This window comes from Meles meles, chromosome 5 (assembly GCF_922984935.1).
Source record: "Meles meles chromosome 5, mMelMel3.1 paternal haplotype, whole genome shotgun sequence".
NCBI classification, from domain to species: domain Eukaryota; kingdom Metazoa; phylum Chordata; class Mammalia; order Carnivora; family Mustelidae; genus Meles; species Meles meles.
In genome coordinates, this window is record NC_060070.1 from 154,142,194 (window position 1) to 154,166,219 (window position 24,026).

A 24,026-nucleotide genomic window follows, 5' to 3' on the forward strand; every position below is an offset into this window, starting at 1 on the left:
ACCTGAGCCAAAGGCAGACAGTAATCGACTGAACCACATAGGTGCCCCAATCCCTGATTAATCTTGAAGTCTTCTAAGTGTATGAATCAAAGTTTCTTTTTTTATGTATCTGTATCTTTATCTCATAATTTCTGTCTTCTGTCTACTTGTTTATAAAATCAGAATTTAGTACAATGTTTGGTACAAGTTAAACAACCAATAAATACTCTTTGGATAACTGAGTTGATTCATCTTCTGTTGTTAAAGGTCTGTATTATTTCCTAACTCTCTTCCATCTAACTCATGACTTGGCTGACCATCTTTCTACACACAGTATTCTCTTTACTGTGCTCTTTACATCTTTGTTTCTTAAAGTATAGATCAGAGGGTTAAGGGTGGGTGTGATGATTGTGTAAAAGAGAGAAAAGAACTTCCCCTCATCTTGGGATGTGCTATTCTGTGGCTTCATGTACATGTAAATGATTGTTCCATAAAACAGTGCTAGAATGTGAGGTGGGAACCACATGTATTAAGGACCTTATACCATCTTGCCTCTGACTTGACCCTCATGACAGCTTGAGTGATAATTCCATATGAGATGAGAATTAGTGATATAGGTGCTAGAAGAAATACCACCCCAAGAGCAAAGACAGTGATCTCAATTACTTTTGAATAGACACAAGCCATTTTGATCAAGGCTGGCATCTCACAGAAAAAATTATCCACTTCCCTGTTCCCACATCTGGGCAACTTCAAAGTCAAAGAGCAAACAATTAAAGCACTGCCAAGACCACCTAATCAGTCAGTGAGCACAATATTCTGGCAAAGCTGAGGGTTCATTATTACTGTGTAATGAAGAGGTTGACAGAGAGCAGCATAGCGGTCATAGGCCATCACAGCCAAGAGAAGACATTCAGTGGATCCGAGGTCAAGGGCAAGAGATGGAGCACACACCCTCCATACGTAATAGACTTTTTTCGATCCCATAGATTTACCAGCATTTGGGGGATAATGCTAGTCTCATAGCAGAGATCCAAAAAAGACAAATTGGATAATAAGAAATACATGGGAGTATGGAGCTGGGTGTCTAGGTAAGATACAAGAATGATGGTTGTTTTTCCTACCAGAGTCACAATATAGAAGATGAAGACCACCCCAGAGATGATGGGTTCTAATTGGGGTCGATCAGAAAAGCCCAGCAGGATGAAATCTGTTGTGGAACTTCCATTGTTTGTATCCATGGCTCTTCAGGAAATTCTAAGAGACAAACTAGAGTTATAATAAATAGTGTATACCACAGGTAGAAATAAAAATCTCTGTAGTTAGAATAGTGAGCCCAGATGGACCCTCAACTTTAAGGCCAACTAATCTTCAACAAAGCAGGAAAAAATATCCAGTAGAAAAAAGACAGTCTCATCAATAAATGGTGCTGGGAAAATTGAACAGCTGTGTGGAGAAGAATGAAACTCGACCATTCTCTTACACCATACACAAAGATAAACTCAAAATGGATAAAAGACCTCAACATGAGGCAGGATTCCATCCAAATCTTAGAGGAGAATACAGGCAGTAACCTCTTCGACACTGGCCACAACAACTTTCAAGATATGTCTCCAAAGGCAAAGGAAACAAAAGCAAAAATGAACTTTTGGGACTTCATCAAGATCAAAAGCTTCTGCACAGCAAAGGAAACAGTCAACAAAACAAAGAGGCAACCCACGGAATGGGAGAAGATATTCACAAATGACACTGCAGACAAAGGGCTGATATCCAGGATCTATAAAGAACTCCTTAAACTCAACACACACAAAACAGATAATCATGTCAAAAAATGAAGAGATGAAGACATATAATTCTCCAGTGAAGACATACAAATGGCTAACAGACACATGAAAAAATGTTCATCATCACTACTCATCAGGGAGATTCAAATCAAAACTACATTGAGATACCAACTTACACCAGTTAGAATGTCTAAAATTAACAAGACAGTAAACAACAACCGTTGGAGAGGATGTGGAGACAGGGGAACCCTCTTACACTGTTAGTGGGAATGCAAGTTGGTGCAGCCACTTTAAGCCACTCCTTAATTTCTTAAGGAGATTCCTTGAGAAATGAAAAATAGAGCTACCCTATGACCTTGCAATTGCACTACTGGGTATTTAACCCAACAGATGTAGTGAAGACAAGGGCTATCTCTACCCCAGTGTTCATAGTAGCAAAGGCCAGAGTTGCCAAACTGTGAAAAGAACCAAGATGCCCTTCAACAGACATAAGATGCCTCCATCAGAAAGGATGAATACCTAACTTTTGTGTCAACATGGACGGGACTGGAAAAGATTATGCTAAGTGAAATAATTCAAGCAGAGAGAGTCAATTATCATATACTTTTGCTTATTTGTGGAGCCTAAGGAATAATATGGAGGGAGAAGGAAGGAGGGGGAGACAAACCATGAGAAACTATGGACTCTGGAAAACAATCAAGGTTTTGGAGGGGAGGGCGGTGGGAGGTTGAGTGAGCCTTGTGGTGGGTATTATGGAGGGCATGTATTATATGGAGCACTGGGTGTGGTGGATAAACAATGAATTCTGGTACACTGAAAATAAATTAAAAAATAGGGGAGAGGGAATCAAGATGGCGGGGAAGTAGGAGGAGGCGCCGTTTCAACCTGTACCCTAAAGTGAGCTCATTACCTACCAAAGAACTCTGACCACCCATGAAATTAGCCTGAGATCAGAATTATACTCATCTGGATCTCTACAGGAGCAGAAGACCCCAGTGGCAGATAAAGCAGACTGGGAGCGTCTGACTGATATTGGAAGATAAACAAAAGGGGGAGGGAACCACCAGAGGTGACCGATTGGAAAGTAATACACCAATACGAGAGTGCCCTGCGTCTGGGGAGCAGCATTAACTTAGAGTCTGGTTGAAAGCAATCAAAAAACAAAGAGCAAAGGATCGCGGGGGGATATAGTGGGAACCTGGGCGGTTAGGGTCAGGGACCTAAGTCCCCGAATCCAGGACAGCCTCCTGTGGCGCTGAACCAGAGAGAGTGCAGCAGAGAAATCATGTCTCCATCTCTGAGCTGCCAGTACACCTGAATGCCAGCGCGCCCTAGAACAAGTGGGGTCTGGCTCCAATGGGGGGCTGGGATCCTGGCCAGACAGCAATCCTGTAATGCGCGCCTCCCCCACCCTCCCGTGGGATAGGTGCTCATAGGCGCTAGACTGGAGCTCTGGCATCCGGAAAAACCAGACATTCCCAGCCCGGGACAGTGGGAATATCTCAGCGTGCGATCTCTGCTCCGAACCTCTCTGGTGGTCTGGAGCTGCCTAGACAGCCACTGCTGCCCTGGTTTGGGTACAACAAGGAGCTCCTGCATCCCCAGGGACAGTGACTCAGAACCAACTCTGCCAGCAGCTCTTGCAAAACATTCCGAAGCTTCTCTCTGAGAGGGAGGTCGGAGTGCAGTTTGCTCACCTCTAAACCTCCGAAAACCATCAAAAGCTGTCAAGGCAAGAGAAAGCAGATGAAAGAACAACAACAACAACAAAAAACCCCAGAGAACAAAAGGCTGAAAAAAAAACCAGTTTCCTGAGAGCCCACCCCCTTGAGGGGAGTGGGAGGACCTAACTCAGGGAACATCATTGTCTGAAAACCCACGTGGCAGGCCCCTCCCCCAGAAAACCAACCAGGAAGGAAGAAAAAAAAAAAAGACTCAAGAGAGCAACCACCACTACTTCATAAATACAACTATTATTTTTAACTCTTTACCAATATTCTGGTTCTTTTTTTTTATACATACAGATAAATTTTTACCCTATTTACCACCACACCGAAATATCCAGTACATCAAATTCTTTAATAACTTTCTAACCTGAATTTTTTGATACATACACCCGTGTTTTCCTTTTGCTTTTCTATTTTTTAAATTCTTTTTAAATTTTAAATTAGTTTAGTCTAGTTTATTCTTTTTTTTTTTGACTTTTCATTTTATTTATTTTTTTCAGTGTAACAGTATTCATTCTTTTTGCACAACACCCAGTGCTCCATGCAAAACGTGCCCTCCCCATTACCCACCACATGTTCCCCCAACCTCCCACCCCTGACCCTTCAAAACCCTCAGGTTGCCCCAACCTCCCACCCCTGTTTTTCAGAGTCCATAGTCTCTTATGGTTCGCCTCCCCTCCCCAATGTCCATAGCCCGCTCCCCCTCTCCCAATCCCACCTCCCCCCAGCAACCCCCAGTTTGTTTTGTGAGATTAAGAGTCATTTATGGTTTGTCTCCCTCCCAATCCCATCTTGTTTCATTTACTCTTCTCCTATCCCCCTACCCCCCCATTTTGCTTCTCCATGTCCTCATATCAGGGAGATCATATGATAGTTGTCTTTCTCCGATTGACTTATTTCACTAAGCATGATACGCTCTAGTTCCATCCACGTCGTCGCAAATGGCATGATTTCATTTCTTTTGATGGCTGCATAGTATTCCATTGTGTACATATATCACCTCTTCTTTATCCATTCATCTGTTGATGGACATCTAGGTTCTTTCCATAGTCTGGCTATTGTAGATATTGCTGCTATAAACATTCGGGTACACGTGCCCCTTCGGATCACTATGTTTGTATCTTTAGGGTAAATACCCAGTAGTGCAATTGCGGGGTCATAGGGTAGTTCTATGTTCAACATTTTGAGGAACCTCCATGCTGTTTTCCAGAGTGGTTGCACCAGCTTGCATTCCCACCAACAGTGGAGGAGGGTTCCCCTTTCTCCACATCCTCGCCAGCATCTGTCATTTCCTGACTTGTTAATTTTAGCCATTCTGACTGGTGTGAGGTGATATCTCATTGTGGTTTTGATTTGTATTTCCCTGATGCCGAGTGACGTGGAGCACTTTTTCATGTGTCTGTTGGCCATCTGGATGTCTTCTTTGCAGAAATGTCTGTTCATGTCCTCTGCCCATTTCTTGATTGGATTGTTTGTTCTTTGGGTGTTGAGTTTGCTAAGTTCCTTATAGATTTTGGATACTAGCCCTTTATCTGATATGTCGTTTGCAAATATCTTCTCCCATTCTGTCAGTTGTCTTTTGGTTTTGTTAACTGTTTCCTTTGCTGTGCAAAAGCTTTGGATCTTGATGAAATCCCAATAGTTCATTTTTGCCCTTGCTTCCCTTGCCTTTGCCATTGTTCCTAGGAAGATGTTGCTACGGCTGAGGTCGAAGAGGTTGCTGCCTGCATTCTCCTCAAGGATTTGGATGGATTCCTTTCTCACATTGAGGTCCTTCATCCATTTGGAGTCTATTTTCGTGTGTGGTGTAAGGAAGTGGTCCAATTTCATTTTTCTGCATGTGGCTGTCCAATTTTCCCAGCACCATTTATTGAAGAGGCTGTCTTTTTTCCATTGGACATTCTTTCCTGCTTTGTCGAAGATTAGTTGACCATAGAGTTGGGGGTCGATTTCTGGGCTCTCTATTCTGTTCCACTGATCTATGTGTCTGTTTTTGTGCCAGTACCATGCTGTCTTGATGATGACAGCTTTGTAATAGAGCTTGAAGTCCGGAATTGTGATGCCACCAACTTTGGCTTTGTTCTTCAATATTCCTTTGGCTATTCGAGGTCTTTTCTGGTTCCATATAAATTTTAGGATTATTTGTTCCATTTCTTTGAAAAAAATGGATGGTATTTTGATAGGGATTGCATTAAATGTGTAGATTGCTTTAGGTAGCATAGACATTTTCACAATATTTATTCTTCCAATCCAGGAGCATGGAACATTTTTCCATTTTTTGGTCTCTTCCTCAATTTCTTTCATGAGTACTTTATAATTTTCTGTGTATAGATTCTTAGTCTCTTTGGTTAGGTTTATTCCTAGGTATCGTATAGATTTGGGTACAATTGTAAATGGGATTGACTCCTTAATTTCTCTTTCTTCAGTCTTGTTGTTGGTGTACAGAAATGCAACTGATTTCTGTGCATTGATTTTATATCCTGACACTTTACTGAATTCCTGTACAAGTTCTAGCAGTTTTGGAGTGGAGTCTTTTGGGTTTTCCACATATAGTATCATATCATCTGCGAAGAGTGATAGTTTGACTTCTTCTTTACCAATTTGGATGCCTTTAATTTCTTTTTGTTGTCTGATTGCTGAGGCTAGGACTTCTAGTACTATGTTGAATAGCAGTGGTGATAATGGACATCCCTGCCGTGTTCCTGACCTTAGCGGAAAAGCTTTCAGTTTTTCTCCATTGAGAATGACATTTGCGGTGGGTTTTTCATAGATGGCTTTGATCATATTGAGGTAAGTGCCCTCTATCCCCACACTTTGAAGAGTTTTGATCAGGAAGGGATGCTGTACTTTGTCAAATGCTTTTTCAGCATCTATTGAGAGTATCATATGGTTCTTGTTCTTTCTTTTATTAATGTGTTCTATCACATTGATTGATTTGCGGATGTTGAACCAACCCTGCAGCCCTGGAATAAATCCCACTTGATCGTGGTGAATAATCCTTTTAATGTACTGTTGAATCCTATTGGCTAGTCTTTTGGCGAGAATTTTTGCATCTGTGTTCATCAAGGATATTGGTCTGTAGTTCTCTTTTTTGGTGGGATCCTTGTCTGGTTTTGGGATCAAGGTGATGCTGGCCTCATAAAATGAGTTTGGAAGTTTTCCTTCCGTTTCTATTTTTTGGAACAGTTTCAAGAGAATAGGAATTAGTTCTTCTTTAAATGTTTGGTAGAATTCCCCTGGGAAGCCGTCTGGCCCTGGGCTTTTGTTTGTTTGGAGATTTTTGATGACTGTTTCAGTCTCCTTACTGGTTATGGGCCTGTTCAGGTTTTCTATTTCTTCCTGGTTCAGTTGTGGTAGTTTATATGTCTCTAGGAATGCATCCATTTCTTCCAGATTGTCAAATTTGTCGGCGTAGAGTTGCTCATAGTATGTTCTTATAATTGTCTGTATTTCTTTGGTGTTAGTTGTGATCTCTCCTCTTTCATTCATGATTTTATTGATTTGGGTCCTTTCTCTTTTCTTTTTGATGAGTCTGGCCAGGCGTTTATCAATCTTATTGATTCTTTCAAAGAACCAGCTCCTAGTTTCATTGATTTGTTCTATTGTTTTTTTGGTTTCTATTTCATTGATTTCTGCTCTGATCTTTATGATTTCTCTTCTCCTGCTGAGTTTAGGGTTTCTTTCTTGTTCTTTCTCCAGCTCCTTTACGTGTAGGGTTAGGTTGTGTACTTGAGACCTTTCTTGTTTCTTGAGAAAGGCTTGTACTGCTATATATTTTCCTCTCAGGACTGCCTTTGCTGTGTCCCACAGATTTTGAACCGTTGTGTTTTCATTATCATTTGTTTCCATGAATTTTTTCAATTCTTCTTTAATTTCCTGGTTAACCCATTCATTCTTTAGAAGGATGCTGTTTAGTCTCCATGTATTTGGGTTCTTTCCAGCTTTCCTCTTGTGATTGAGTTCTAGCTTCAGAGCATTGTGGTCTGAAAATATGCAGGGAATAATCCTAATCTTTTGATACCGGTTGAGACCTGATTTGTGACCCAGGATGTGATCTATTCTGGAGAAGGTTCCATGTGCACTAGAGAAGAATGTGTATTCTGTTGTTTTGGGATGAAATGTTCTGAATAGATCTGTGATGTCCATCTGGTCCAGTGTGTCATTTAAGGCCTTTATTTCCTTGTTGATCTTTTGCTTGGATGATCTGTCCATTTCAGTGAGGGGAGTGTTAAAGTCCCCTACTATTATTGTATTATTATTGAGGTGTTTCTTTGATTTTGTTATTAATTGGTTGATATAGTTGGCTGCTCCCACGTTAGGGGCATAGATATTTAAACTTGTTAGATCTTCTTGTTGGACAGACCCTTTGAGTAGGATATAGTGTCCTTCCTCATCTCTTATTATAGTCTTTGGCTTAAAATCTAATTGATCTGATATAAGGATTGCCAGCCCAGCTTTCTTCTGATGCCCATTAGCATGGTAAATTGTTTTCCACCCACTCACTTTAAATCTGGAGGTGTCTTCGCGTCTAAAATGAGTTTCTTGTAGGCAACATACTGATGGGTTTTGTTTTTTTATCCATTCTGATACCCTGTGTCTTTTGATTGGGGCATTTAGCCCATTAACATTCAGGGTAACTATTGAGAGATATGAATTTAGTGCCATTATTAGCCTGTAAGGTGACTGTTACTGTATATTGTCTCTGTACCTTTCTGATCTACTACTTTTAGGCTCTCTCTTTGTTTAGAGGACCCCTTTCAATATTTCCTGTAGAGCTGGTTTGGTGTTTGCAAATTCTTTCAGTTTTTGTTTGTCCTGGAAGCTTTTTATCTCTCCTTCTATTTTCAATGATAGCCTAGCTGGATAGAGTATTCTTGGCTGCATGTTTTTCTCGTTGAGTGCTCTGAATATATCATGCCAGCTCTTTCTGGCCTGCCAGGTCTCTGTGGATAAGTCTGCCGCCAATCTAATATTTTTACCATTGTATGTTACAGACTTCTTTTCTCGGGCTGCTTTCAGGATTTTCTCTTTGTCACTAAGACTTGTAAATTTTACTATTAGGTGACGGGGTGTGGACCTATTCTTGTTGACTTTGAGGAGGGTTCTCTGCATCTCCTGGATTTTGATGCTTGTTCCCTTTGCCATATTAGGGAAATTCTCTCCAATGATTCTCTCCAATAGACCTTCTGCTCCCCTCTCTGTTTCTTCTTCTTCTGGAATCCCAATTATTCTAATGTTGTTTCGTCTTATGGTGTCACTTATCTCTCGAATTCTCCCCTCATGGTCCAGTAGCTGTTTGTCCCTCTTTTGCTCGGCTTCCTTATTCTCTGTCATTTGGTCTTCTATATCACTAATTCTTTCTTCTGCCTCATTGATCCTAGCAGTGAGAGCCTCCATTTTTTATTGCACCTCATTAATAGCTTTTTTGATTTCAACTTGGTTAGATTTTAGTTCTTTAATTTCTCCAGAAAGGGCTTTAATATCTCCAGAGAGGGTTTCTCTAATATCTTCCATGCCTTTTTCGAGCCCGGCTAGAATGTTCAGAATCGTCATTCTGAACTCTTGATCTGACATATTACCCATGTCTGTGTTGATTAGGTCCCTAGCCTTCGGTACTGTCTCTTGTTCTTTTGTTTGTGGTGATTTTTTCCGCCTTGTCATTTTGTCCAGATAAGAGAATATGAAGGAGAAAATAAACTACTGAAAGGGTGGCAAAGACCCCGGAAAAACGCGCTGTAACCAAATCAGAAGAGACCCCAAATTGTGGGGGGGAGAAAGGGGATAAAAACAGCTTCTGAAAAAAAAAAAGAAAAAAAAAAGAAAAAAATTTAAAAAATAAAACAAATAAAAAAATATAAAAAAGAAAAAAAATATATATATATTCAGGTGAACTAGTCAAAAAATGTTAAAAGCCATAAGTTCCGTGCTTTGCTTTCTCCTCCTCTGGAATTGCTCTGCTGTCTTAGGAATTGAATCTGCTTTCTCCTTGATAGATGAACTTCGTCCTGGCTGGATATTTTGTTGATCTTCTGGGGGAGGGGCCTGTTGTACTGACTCTCAAGTGTCTTTGCCCGAGGCGGGATTGCACCCCCCTTACCGGCGGCCGGACTAAGTAATCGGCTCGGGTTCGCTTTTTGGAGCTTCTGTTCCCTGAACGCTTTCCGTAGAGTTCCGGAGGACGGGAATGAAAATGGTGGCCTCCCAGTCTCCGGCCCGGAGGAGCCGAGAGCCTGGGGCCCCACTCTTCAGTGCGCCCCCAGAGGACAGCACCCAATCACTCCCGTATCCCCAGCCTCTAGCCGCGCTCCGAGCTCACCCAGCCCGCGACCAGTTCAAGGTAACCCCGAGCTGAGAGTTTAGTCCTCGGCTCTGTCTCTCCAGCCGGCTTCTCCGTTCTAATACCTGCGAGCTCTCCGACACTCCGACACCCCCGATCCTTCTGTGACCTTGCGGGGCCTGGGGCCACGCTGGCCCCGCGTGGGCTTCACCCCGGTTTAGCCCCTGGAGCAATGTCCCTCAGTGGAACAGACTTTTAAAAGTCCTGATTTTGTGCTCCGTTGCTCCGCCGCTTGCCGGGAGCCGGCCCCTCCCCCCGTGGTCTATCTTCCCGTCGTTTTAGATTCACTTCTCCGCCAGTCCTACCTTTCAGAAAGTGGTTGATTTTCTGTTTCTAGAGTTGCTGTTCTTCTTCTCTTCACTCTCCCGTTGGATTTGTAGGTGTTTGCAATGTTTAGATAAGCTATCGAGCTGATCTCCTGCTACCTGATGTCGTCTCAGGCTGCTACTTCTCCGCCATCTTGACTCCTCCCCCCTATTCTTTTTTAATTTTTATTTTCTACTATACATATAGAGTTAAACTTCAAGGTAAACCCCTTTCCCCAATCAATGCTACCCCTATAGGCAAACCAGTTTCTAATCCCCCTGTCACTTAGGAAAGTTGAGTCCCTTAACAAAAAATCAAGATACATTCAGGAAGAATCAAAATAACCTTCCTCACCCACACTGAGAATCTATAACCATTCTCCCAATTTTTCCTTCTGTCAGTGTTTCTGTGAATTTGTGTTTGTCCTGATAATATATAAATCTTATACTTGGGGTTCTTTCTGATGAGGTTCTTCCCTTTTTTTGCTTATATATATATATATATATATATTTCCTCTTGTCATATACTATTATCAGTCTTTTTGTTTGTCTGTTTTTGTTTGTATACTTCACAAATCTTACCTTGTGGAGTATTTGGGCTGAGCCTTCTCTTTTATCTTCCCTTTTTTTCCTATCTCTCTCTCTCTCTTTTTTTTTCCTCCTTTTTTCTTTTCCATTTTTTTCTTTCTTCTTCCCTATTTCTTTTTCTTTTCTTTTTTCTCTCATTTGAGTGGGGAATCCTGATTGCACAGAAGTGGTCCAGGGTGCACATGGACTGCATCACAATCGATAAGTCCAGCTGCATCTGTTCAGTCATCTTTTACCAAAATGACTAGGAGGAGGAATACCCAACAGAAGAAAAATACAGAAGATGGGCCTTCTGCAACAGAGCTAATGGCTATCGACATAGACAACATGTCAGAAAAGGAATTCAAGAAAAAAACAATTATCCAGGCAATAGCTAGGTTTGAGAAAGCCATGGATGACCAAACAGAATTGATTAGGGCAGAACTGAAAGCCACCAGGGATGATGTTCACAATGTTAGGGCAGAACTGAAAGCCACCAGGAATGATGTTCAAAACGCTCTCAATGAGTTCCACTCTAATCTAAATTCTCGAAAAGCTAGGGTAACTGAGACAGAAGATAGAATTAGTGATCTGGAGGACAAACAGATAGAGAGAAAGGATCAGGAGGAAGGCTGGAACAAACAGCTCAGAAGCCAGGAAAACAGAATCAGGGAAATAAATGATGCCAGGAAACGTTCCAACGTCAGAATTATTGGAATCCCTGAAGGGGAGGAAAAAGAAAGAAGTCTAGAAGATAGAGTGGAAGAAGTTGTCAATGAAAATTTTCCCAATCTCACGAATGGAAACAACGTTCATGTACTAGAGGCAGAGAGATTTCCTCCCAAGATTTTAGATTCTCAAAAGTCCTCACGACACCTTATAGTTGGAATGAGGAATTATGTTTCACGACAGACCCTCTTAAAAGCAGCTAGGACAAAGAAGCTCCTTACATAAGAGGAAAGCCCATTAGAAAAACGTCAGACCTTTCCACAGAGACCTGGCAAGCCAGGAAGGTCTGGCAAAATATATTCAGAGTACTAAATGAGAAGAACATGCAACCAAGAATACTCTATCCAGCAAGACTGACATTTAAAATGGATGGAGAGATAAAGAGTTTCCAAGACCGGCAAGGCTTAAAAGACTATGCAACCACCAAGCTGACACTGCAGGAAATATTAAGGGGAGTCCTCTAAAAGAGAAAAAATCCTAAGAGTATCATTGAACAGAAATATAGAAACAATCTACAGACAGAAAGACTTCAAAGGCAGCACGATGTCAATCACAACCTATCTCTCAATAATCACTCTCAATGTGGATGGCCTAAATGCGCCCATAAAACGATACAGGGTTGCAGATTGGATAAAACGACAGGACCCATCCATATGTTGTCTACAAGAGACCCATTTTGAACCTAAGGATACACCCAGACTGAAAGTGAAGGGATGGAGAAGCATCTTTCATGCCAATGGGCCTCAACAGAAGGCCGGGGTAGCTATTCTCATATCAGATAAATTAGATTTTAAACTACAGACAGTAGTCAGAGATACAGAAGGACACTACATCATTCTTAAAGGGACTATCCGCCAAGATGATCTAACAATTGTGAATATCTATGCCCCCAATATGGGAGCACCCAATTACATAAGAAAACTATTAATCAAGATAAAGAGTCATATTGATATGAATACAGTAATAGTAGGAGATCTTAATACGACTCTCTCAGAAATAGACAGATCATCGAAGCAGATAATTAATAAAGAAATAAGAGCATTGAATGAAACATTGGACCAGATGGACCTCATAGACATATACAGAACATTCCAACCTAAAACTACAGAATACTCATTCTTCTCAAGCGCACATGGAACTTTCTCCAGATTAGCCAACATACTGGGTCACAAAGCAGGACTCAACCGATACCAAAAGACTGACATGATTCCCTGCATATTCTCAGATCACAATGCTTTGAAACTGGAACTCAATCACAAGGAAAAGTTCAGAAGGAACTCAAACACCTGGAAGCTAAAGACCACCTTGCTTAAGAAGGCTTGAATCAACCAGGAGATCAAAGATGAACTTAAGCAATCCATGGAAACCAAGGAGAATGAAGACAGTTCGGTCCAAAACCTATGGGACACAGCAAAGGCGGTTCTAAGGGGGAAATAGACAGCCATCCAAGCCTCCCTCAAAAAAAAAAAAATTGAAAAATCCAGAATACACCAGCTTTCTCTGCACCTTAAAGACCTGGAGAATAAGAAACAAATCAAACCAACTCCACATGCAAAAGGGAAATTATCAAGATTAGAGCAGAGAGCAATGAGGTAGACACCAGAGATACAGTAGAACGTATCAATGAAACTAGAAGCTGGTTTTTTGAAAGAATCAATAAGATCAATAAACCATTGGCCACACGAATCCAAAAGAAAAGAGAGAAAGCCCAAATCAATAAAATTATGAATGAAAAGGGAGAGATCACAAATAACACCAAGGAAATAGAAACAATCATCAGAAATTATTACCAACAGTTATATGCCAATAAGCTAAGCAACCTAGACGAAATGGATGCATTCCTGGAAAACTACAAACTCCCAAAATTGAACCAGGAAGAAATGGACAACCTGAATAGACCGATATCTAGTAACGAGATTGAAGCAGTGATCAAAAACCTCCCAAAAAACAAGAGCCCATTCTCCAATGAAGACATATAAATGGCTATCAGACACATGAAAAAATGTTCATCATCACTAGCCATCAGGGAGATTCATATTAAAACAACATTGAGATACCACCTAACACCAGTTAGAATGGCCAAAATTAGCAAGACAGGAAACAACGTGTGTTGGAGAGGATGTGGAGAACGGGTAACCCTCTTCCAGTGTTTGTGGGAATGCAAGTTAGTGCAGCCACTTTGGAGAACAGTGTGGAGATTCCTGAAGAAATTAAGAATAGAGCTTCCCTATGACCCTGTAATTGCACTGCTGGGTATTTACCCCAAAGATACAGATGTAGTGAAAAGAAGGGCCATGTGTACCCCAATGTTTATTGCAGCAATGGCTATGGTCGCCAAACTGTGGAAAGAACCAAGATGCCCTTCAACGGATGAATGGATAAGGAAGATGTGGTCCATATACACAATGGAGTATTATGACTCCATCAGAAAGGACGAATACCCAACTTTTGAAGCCACATGGACGGGACTGGAAGAGATTATGCTGAGTGAAATAAGTCAAGCAGAGAGAGTCAAGTATCATATGGTCTCACTTATTTGTGGAGCATAACAAAGAATATGGAAGACATGGGGTGATGAGAGGAGAGGGAATTGAGGGAAACTGGAAGGGGAGATGAACCATGAGAGATTATGGACTCTGAAAAACAACCAGAGTGTTTTGAAGGGGCGGTGGGGGGTGGGGGGTTGGGGGGGGGTGGGAGGTTGAGGAACCATGTGGTGGGTAATAGGGAGGGCACGTACTGCATGGAGCACTGGGTGTGATGCCAAAGCAATGAACAATGTTATGCTGTAAATAAACAAATAAAATATATATATATAAAATAGAAAAAAAAAAACCCAACCAAACAAACAACAACAACAACAAAAAAAACAAGAGCCCAGGACCTGACGGATTCCCTGGGGAATTCTACCAAACTTTCAAAGAAGAAATAACACCAATTCTCCTGAAGCTGTTCCAAAAAATTGAAGCAGAAGGAAAACTTCCAGACTCTTTTTATGAAGCCAGCATATGATCCCCAAACCAGGCAAAGACCCTACCAAAAAGGAGAATTTCAGACCAACATCACTGATGAATATGTATGCAAAGATTCTCAACAAGATGCTAGCAAACAGGATCCAGCAGCACATTAAAAGATTATCCACCATGACGAGGTGGGATTCATCCCTGGGTTACAAGGTTGGTTCAGCATTCGTAAATCAATCAATGTGATAGAACCAATCAATAAGAGAAGAGAGAAGAACAACATGGTCCTCTCAATGGATGCAGAAAAAGCATTTGACAAAATCCAGCATCCGTTCCTGATTAAAACGCTTCAAAGTATAGAGATAGACGGAACATTTCTGAACTTCATAAAATATCTATGAAAGACCCACAGCAAATATCATCCTCAATGGGAAAAAGCTTGCAGCCTTCCCATTGAGATCAGGAACTCGAAAAGGATGACCACTCTCACCACTTTTATTCAACATAGTATTAGAAGTCCTAGCAATGACAATCAGACAACAAAGAGAAATAAAATGTATCCAAATTGCAAGGAAGAATTCAAACTCTCTCTCTTCGCAGATGACATGATTCTTTATATGGAAAGCCCCAAAGACTCCACCCCCAAACTACTAGAACTCATACAGGAATTCAGTAACGTGGTAGGATACAAAGTCAAAATACAGAAATCAGTGGCTTTCTTATACACTAACAATGAAAATACAGAAAGGCAAATTAGAGAATCGATTCCATTAACTGTAGCACCAAGAACAATAAGATACCTGGGAATAAAGCTAAGCAAAGAGGTAAAGGACCTGTACTCGAGGAACTACAGAACACTCATGAAAGAAATTGAAGAAGACACAAAAACATGGAAGACCATTCCATGCTCTTGTATCAGAAGAATAAACATTGTTAAAATGTCTATACCGCCAGAGCAATCTATACTTTTAATGCCATTCCGGTCAAAATTCCACCGGTATTTTTCATAGAGCTGGAGCAAATAATCCTAAAATTTGTATGGAATCAGAGGAGACCCCGAATTGCTAAGGAAATGTTGAAAAACAAAAACAAAACTGGCGGCATCACGTTACCCGATTTCAAGCTTTACTACAAAGCTGTGATCACCAAGACAGTGTGGGACTTTCATAAAAACAGACACATAGATCAGGGGAACAGAGTGGAGAGTCCAGAGATGGACCCTCAACTCTATGGTGAAATAATCCTCGACAAAACAGGAAAAAATACTCAATGGAAAAAAGACAGTCTCTTCAATCAATGGTGCTGGGAAAACTGGACAGCGAAATGTAGAAGAATGAAACTCGATCATTCTCTTACACCGTACACAAAGATAAAGTCGACATGGATAAAAGACCTCAACGTGAGACAGGAATCTATCAGAATCCTAGAGGAGAACATAGGCATTAACCTCTCGATATCAGCCACAGCAACTTCTTTCAAGATGTTTCCAAAGCCCAAGAAAACAAAAGTGAAAATGAACTTTTGGGACTTCATCAAGATCAAAAGCTTCTGCACAGCAAAGGAAACAGTCAACAAAACAAAAAGGCAACCCACGGAATGGGAGAAGATATTTGCAAATGACAGTACAGACAAAAGGTTGATATCCAGGATCTACAAAGAACTTCTCAATCTCAACACACACAAAACAGATAATCATATCAAAAAATGGGCAGAAGATATGAACAGAAACTTCTCCAATGAAGACATACAAATGGCTATCAGACACATGAAAAAATCTTCATCATCAGGGAGATTCAAATTAAACCTACATTGAGATACCACCTGACACCAGTTAGAGTCGCCAAAATTAGCAAGACAGGAAACAACATGTGTTGGAGAGCATGTGGAGAAAAGGGAACCCTCTTACACTGTTGGTGGGAATTCAAATTAGTGCAGCCACTTTGGAGAACAGTGTGGAGATTCCTCAAGAAATTAAAAATAGAGCTTCCCTATGATCCTGCAAATGCACTGCTGGTTATTTACCCCAAAGATGCAGATGTAGTGAAAAGAAGGACCATCTGTATCCCAATGTTTATTGCAGCAATGGCCACTGTCGCCAAACTGTTTAAAGTACCAAGATGCCCTTCAACGGATGAATGGATAAGGTAGATGTGGTCCATATACACAATGGAGTATTATGCCTCCATCAGAAAGGATGAATACCCAACTTTTTTCGCAACATGGACAGGACTGGATGAGATTATTCTGAGTAAAATAAGTCAAGCAGAGAGAGTCAATTATCATATGTTTTCACTTATTTGTGGAGCATAACAAATAACATGGAGGACATGGGTAGATGGAGAGGAGAAGGGAGTTGAGGGAAATTGGAAGAGGAGATGAACCATGAGAGACTATGGACTCTGAAAAACAACCTGAGGGTCTAGAAGTGGTGACGTGTGGGAGGTTGTGCAAAGAACGTGGTGGTATTATGGAGGGCACGTATTGCATGGAGCCCTGGATGTGGTGCAAAAACAATGAACACTGTTATGCTGAAAAGAAATATATGAGAGAAGAACAGAAACAAGGAAAAAAATCTTATCATATTTTTTCACTTATTTCTGGAGAAGAAGAAATCACATGGAGGACATGGTTAGATGGAGAGGAGAAGGGATTTGAGGGAAATTGGAGGGAGAGTTGAACCTTGAGAGGCCTGGACTCTGAAAAACAATCTGAAGGTTTTCAAGGGGTGGGGGTTGGGAGGTTGGTTGAACCTGCTGGTGGGTATTATGGAGGACACATATTGCATGGAGCACTGGGTGTGGTGCATAAACAATGAATTCTGTTACACTGAAAATAATTTAAAAAAATAAAAATTAAAAAATAAAAAATAAAAGGCTTTAGAAGTCACATAAAAATATTTTTTTCCCATTTTATTTATTGTTTCATCGTAACAGTATTCATTTTTTTTGCACAACACCCCGTGCTCCATGCAATACGTGCCCTTCCTATTACCCACCACCTGTTCCCCCAACCTTCCACCCCTGACCCTTCAAAACCCTCAGGTTCTTTTCAAGAGTCCATAGTCTCTTATGGTTCGCCTCCCCTTCCAATTTTTTTTTTAATAAACATATAATGTATTTTTATCCCTAGGGGTACAGGTTTGTGAATCGCCAGGTTTACACACTTCACAGCACTCACGATAGCACATACCCTCCCTAATGTCAATAGCCCCCTCCCCCTCTCCCAATCCCACCTCCCCCCAGCAACCCCCAGTTTGTTTTGTGAGATTAAGAGTCATTTATGGTTTGTCTCCCTCCCAATCCCATCTTGTTTCATTTACTCTTCTCCTATCCCCCTAGCCCCCCATGTTGCTTCTCCATGTCCTCATATCAGGGAGATCATATGATAGTTGTCTTTCTCTGATTGACTTATTTCACTAAGCATGATACACTCTAGTTCCATCCACGTCATCGCAAAAGGCAAGATTTCATTTCTTTTGATGGCTGCATAGTATTCCATTGTGTATATATACCACCTCTTCTTTATCCATTCATCTGTTGATGGACATCTAGGTTCTTTCCATAGTTTGGCTATTGTAGACATTGCTGCTATAAACATTCGGGTACACGTGCCCCTTCGGATCACTATGTTTGTATCTTTAGGGTAAATACCCAGTAGTGCAATTGCTGGGTCATAGGGTAGTTCTATTTTCAACATTTTGAGGAACCTCCATGCTGTTTTCCAGAGTGGTTGCACCAGCTTGCATTCCCACCAACAGTGGAGGAGGGTTCTCCTTTCTCCGCATCCTCGCCAGCATCTGTCATTTCCTGACTTGCTAATTTTAGCCATTCTGACTGGTGTGAGGTGATATCTCATTGTGGTTTTGATTTGTATTTCCCTGATTCCAAGTGACGTGGAGCACTTTTTCATGTGTCTGTTGGCCATCTGGATGTCTTCTTTGCAGAAATGTCTGTTCATGTCCTCTGCCCATTTCTTGATTGGATTGTTTGTTCTTTGCGTGTAGAGTTTGCTAAGTTCCTTTAGAAGGATGCTGTTTAGTCTCCATGTATTTGGGTTCTTTCCAGCTTTCCTCTTGTGATTGAGTTCTAGCTTCAGAGCGTTGTGGTCTGAAAATATGCAGGGAATGATCCTAATCTTTTGATGCCGGTTGAGACCTGATTTGTGACCGAGGATGTGATCTATTCTGGAGAGTGTTCCATGTGCACTAGAGAAGAATGTGTATTCTGTTGCTTTGGGATGAAATGTTCTGAATATATCTGTGATGTCCATCTGGTTCAGTGTGTCATTTAAGGCCTTTATTTCCTTGTTGATCTTTTGCTTGGATGATCTGTCCATTTCACTGAGGGGAGTGTGAAAGTCCCCTACTATTATTGTATTATTATTGATGTGTTTCTTTGATTTTGTTATTAATTGGTTTATATTGTTGGCTGCTCCCATGTTAGGGGCATAGATATTTAAAATTGTTAGATCTTCTTGTTGGACAGACCCTTTGAGTATGATATATGTCCTTCCTCATCTCTTATTATAGTCTTTGGCTTAAAATCTAATTGATCTGATATAAGGATTGCCACCCCAGCTTTCTTCTGATGCCCATTAGCATTGTAAATTGTTTTCCACCCCCTCACTTTAAATCTGGAGGTGTCTTCGCATCTCAAATGAGTTTCTTGTAGGCAACATATAGATTTGTTTTGTTTTTTATCCATTCTGATACCCTGTGTCTTTTGATTGGGGGCATTTAGCCCATTAACATTCAGGGTAACTATTGAGAGATATGAATTTAGTGCCATTATTAGCCTGTAATGTGACTGTTATTGTATATCGTCTCTGTACCTTTCTGATCTACTTCTTTTAGGCTCTCTCTTTGCTTAGAGAACCCCTTTCAATATTTCCTGTAGAGCTGGTTTGGTGTTTGCAAATTCTTTCAGTTTTTGTTTGTCCTGGAAGCTTTTGATCTCTCCTTCTATTTTCAATGGTAGCCTAGCTGGATAGAGTATTCTTGGCTGCATGTTTTTCTCGTTTAGTGCTCTGAATATATCATGCCATGTCTTTCTGGCCTTCCAGGTTTCTGTGGATAAGTCTGCTGCCAGTCTAATATTTTTACCATTGTATGTTACAGACTTCTTTTCCCGGGCTGCTTTCAGGATTTTCTCTTTGTCACTAAGACTTGTAAATTTTACTATTAGGTGACGGGGTGTGGACCTATTCTTGTTGATTTTGAGGGGGGTTCTCTGCACCTCCTGGATTTTGATGCTTGTTCCCTTTGCCATATTATGAAAATTCTCTCCAATAATTCTCTCCAATAGACCTTCTGCTCCCCTCTCTGTTTCTTCTTCTTCTGGAATCCCAATTATTCTAATGTTGTTTTGTCTTATGGTGTCACTTATCTCTCAAATTCTCCCCTCGTGGTCCAGTAGCTGTTTGTCCCTCTTTTGCTCAGCTTCTTTATTCTCTGTCATTTGGTCTTCTATATTGCTAATTCTTTCTTCTGCCTCATTTATCCTAGCAGTGAAAGCCTCCATTTTTTAATTGCACGTCATTAATAGCTTTCTTGATTTCTACTTGGTTAGATTTTAGTTCTTTAATTTCTCCAGAAAGGACTTTTATATCTCCAGAGAGGGTTTCTCTAATATCTTCCATGCCTTTTCAAGCCCAGCTGGAATGTTCAGAATCGTCATTCTGAATTCTTGATCTGATATATTACCAATGTCTGTGTTGATTAGGTCCCTAGCCTTCAGTACTGCCTGTTGTTCTTTTGTTTGTGGTGATTTTTTCTGCCTTGTCATTTTGTCCAAATAAGAGGATATGAAGGATCAAATAAAATACTAAAAGGGTGGCAACGACCCCAGAAAAATGCACTGTAACCAAATCAGAAGAGACCCCAAATTGTGGGGGGAGGGGAGAAAGGGGATAAAACGAGGTTCAGAGTGCTTGGGTAAGGAGGAGCCATGCTGGGATCGGAGCAGGGAACATGATAAAAATACTGCTTTGGTGGGCGACGTGGTACTGGTTCAGAAAGGCTTTCGTTACAGTCATGCTGAAGCGTGGGAAAAAGGGAGCCATTGTAGAAGACAGGGAAGAACCCAAGATTGAGCCAGAAGCCAAGAAGAGTAAGGCAGGAACAAAGAAAAACAAAAAAGAGGCAGGAGAAGGGCCAGTCCTGTATGGGGACTCCCCCAGATCAGAAAACCTCGCCCAATGGTAAATCAGCCACCCTCAAGTTCTGCTCCTGGAATGTGGATGGGCTTTGAGCCTGGATTAAGAAGAAAGGTTTAGATGGGGTAAAGGAAGAAGCCCCAGATATCCTCTGTCTCCAAGAGACCAAATGTTCAGAGAACAAACTATCAGTTGAACTTCAAGAGCTACCTGGACTATCCCATCAGTACTGGTCAGCTCCTTCAGACAAGGAGGGTTACAGTGGTGTGGGCCTGCTTTCCCGCCAGTGCCCACTGAAAGTCTCCTATAGCATTGGTGAAGAGGAACATGATCAGGAAGGCCGAGTGATCATGGCTGAATTTGATGCATTTGTGCTGGTAACAGCCTTTGTACCTAATGCAGGCCGAGTTCTGGTATGCTTGGAGTACCGGCAGCGCTGGGATGAAGTCTTTCGCAAATTCCTGAAAGGTTTGGCTTCCCGCAAGCCTCTTGTGCTATGTGGGGACCTCAATGTGGCTCATGAAGAAATCGACCTTCGCAACCACAAGGGAAACAAAAAGAATGCTGGCTTCACTCCACAAGAGCATCAAGGCTCTAGGGAATTACTACAGTCTGTGCCATTGGCTGACATTTTCCGGCACCTTTACCCCAACAAGGCCTATGCCTATACCTTTTGGACCTACATGATGAACACTCGATCCAAAAATGTCGGTTGGCGCCTTGATTACTTTTTGTTGTCTCACTCTCTGTTACCTGCATTGTGTGACAGCAAGATCCGTTCCAAGGCCCTGGGTAGTGACCACTGTCCTATCACCTTATACTTAGCACTGTGACACCATCCCTAAATTACTTTGAAGATGGGAAATAAGCCCAATTTAGCTTTAAAACTTAACCTCCCCAAAACATCTTTAAAAACTGTTCTCTAGAAGTATGTGCACTGTATTTCCCTTCTAACAATATAAATCCTTCAACCAGCCTACTACTGATGCTTTTCTTTAAATCCCCCAATTTTTTTACATTAAAAAAAGCTACTGATGACTTCCTTTGAACTGTCCACATGAAAATAAAGAGCCATAGTTTCCAAAAAAGAGGTTCAGAAAAAAAAAGAAAAAAAATTTAAAAAATAAAACAAATAAAGAAAGAATATAAAAAAGAAAGAAAATATATATATTTTAGATAAACTAGTCAAAACACGTTAAAAAAGAAAAGGGTAAAAGTTTTTAAAAATTTAGCAGAAGAAGAAAAAAGAAAGAAAAAAAAATTGAAAAAAAATTGAATTAACCACAAGACTAAAGAATCATGGGGAGAAAGCCATGAGTTCCGTGCTTTGCTTTCTCCTCCTCTGGAATTCTGCTGCTGTCTTAGGTATTGAACCTGCTTTCCTTGATAGATGAACTTCGTCCTGGTTGGATATTTTGTTGATCTTCTGGGGGAGGGGCCTGTTGTAGTGACTCTCAAGTGTCTTTGCCCGAGGTGGAATTGCACCGCCCTTACCAGGGGCTGGACTACATAATCTGCTCGGGTTCACTTTTGGGAGCTTCTGTTCCCTGAATGCTTTCCGTAGAGTTCCGGAGGACGGGAATGCAAATGGCGGCCTCCTAGTCTCTGGCCCAGAGGAGCCGAGAGCCCGGGGCCCCACTCCTCAGTGCGCACCCAGAGAACAGTACCCAATCACTCCGGTATCCCCAGCCTCCAGCCGCACTCACCCAGCCTGCAAACAGTTCAAGGTAATCCCGAGCTAAGAGTTCAGTCCTCAGCTCTGTCTCTGTAGCCGGCTTCTCCGTTCTAACACCTGCGAGCTCTGCGACACTCCGACACCCCTGATCCTTCTGTGACCCTGCGGGACCTGGGGCCACACTGACCCCGCGTGGGCTTCACCCTGGTTCAGCCTCTGGAGCAATGTCCCTCAGTGGAACAGACTTTTAAAAGTCCTGATTTTGTGCTCCATTGCTCTGCCGCTTGCCGGGAGCCGGCCCCTCCCCCTGTGGTGTATCTTCCCATCGTTTTAGATTCACTTCTCCTCCAGTCCTACCTTTCAGAAAGTGGTTGATTTTGTGTTTCTAGAATTGCTGTTCTTCTTCTCTTCAATCTCCCTTTGGATTTGTAGGTGTTTGCAATGTTTAGATAAGCTATTGAGCTGATCTCCTGCTACCTGATGTAGTCTCAGCCTGCTACTTCTACGCCATCTTGACTCCTCCCTCCAGCTGTTGTGTTCTTATGTCATCCAGAGGTATCCATGTTCCCATGATGGTGAACCTTCATTTCGTGGGTAATCAGAAGGATTCTTGTTTGGCCAGTTAGTGAGCCTAGGAAATACCGATTAGCCACCGCTGTCTTGTACTAACACCACGATGACATTTGCATTGAAATGCAATAGCTGAACTAAGATTCGGGGAAGTCTCTGTTTAATGTGGATGCTGGAGAAAAACTATTTTTGGGACTGGTGGAAAATTTGATGAATTTGGCTTGTTAAATGTATTTTTGATGGGATATGTGTAGTCTTTTCATGTGCACTGCCGCTAGACACATTTGTGGGTGGGTCTCTCCCCAGTTAAACCAGGAGAGCCCTCCCCTGGTCTTGGTGTGTTCCAAGAAGTACTTATGTAGGACTGTAAAGGCTAGTGTGTTAACATGGTGCTGACCCTGGGGACTAGTGCTCCACAGAGATGATTAGCAGATCCCACATTGTGGTCAGAGAGTTATCCAAACAACCATTTTAGGAAAGTTTCCCTTAGGATCTGGGTTTCACAATGAATCTTGGAACACTGAAAAAAATAAAATGTAATAAAAAAGATTTGGGTTTTATCATGATTTTTTTTAAGAAGTAATTTATGTGGGTGGGTCTCTCCCCAGTTAAACCAGGAGAGCCCTCCCCTGGTCTTGGTGTGCTCCAAGAAGTGCTTATGTAGGACTGTAAAGGCTAGTGTGTTAACATGGTGCTGACCCTGGGGACTAGTGCTCCACAGAGATGATTAACAGATCCTACACTGTGGTCAGAGGGTTATCCAAACAACCATGTTAGGAAAGCTTCCCTTAAGATTTGGGTTTCATCTCAACTTTTATTCTTTTTTTTCCTTAAAGATTTCCTCCATGAAAATTAATTTCAGAGATGACTATTATTATATATTAAATTTATTGTTGAAGATTAAAAACATGATTTAAACCATATCTATAAATTTGACAGATTTAATTGAATTGTGTTTTTATTCCCCCAGTGGGTAAGACATCAGTCAAATTGTAGAAATATAGATGATTGTGTAGGTGTTATTTTTGCAGGAAAGAATACTGTTGCTATTTTTAAAATTTATTTTTTATTATATTCATTAGCCAATATATAGTAGATCATTAGATTTTAATGTCATTTTAAACAGTTCATTAGTTGTGTATAACACCCAGTGCTCATCACCATATGTGCCCTCCTTAGTACCCATCACCCAGTTAGACCATCCCCCCCACCTTCCCTTCTGGAACTCTCAGTTGTA

The 24,026-nt window shown here is 41.3% G+C and overlaps 2 pseudogenes; one reads left to right on the forward strand and one right to left on the reverse strand.

Moving 5' to 3' along the window:
• Positions 1–280: 280 nt before the first annotated feature.
• LOC123942717 lies at positions 281–1,220 on the reverse strand (annotated as a pseudogene).
• A 19,202-nt stretch (positions 1,221–20,422) lies between these two features.
• Positions 20,423–21,377, forward strand: LOC123942330 (annotated as a pseudogene).
• Positions 21,378–24,026: the final 2,649 nt, after the last annotated feature.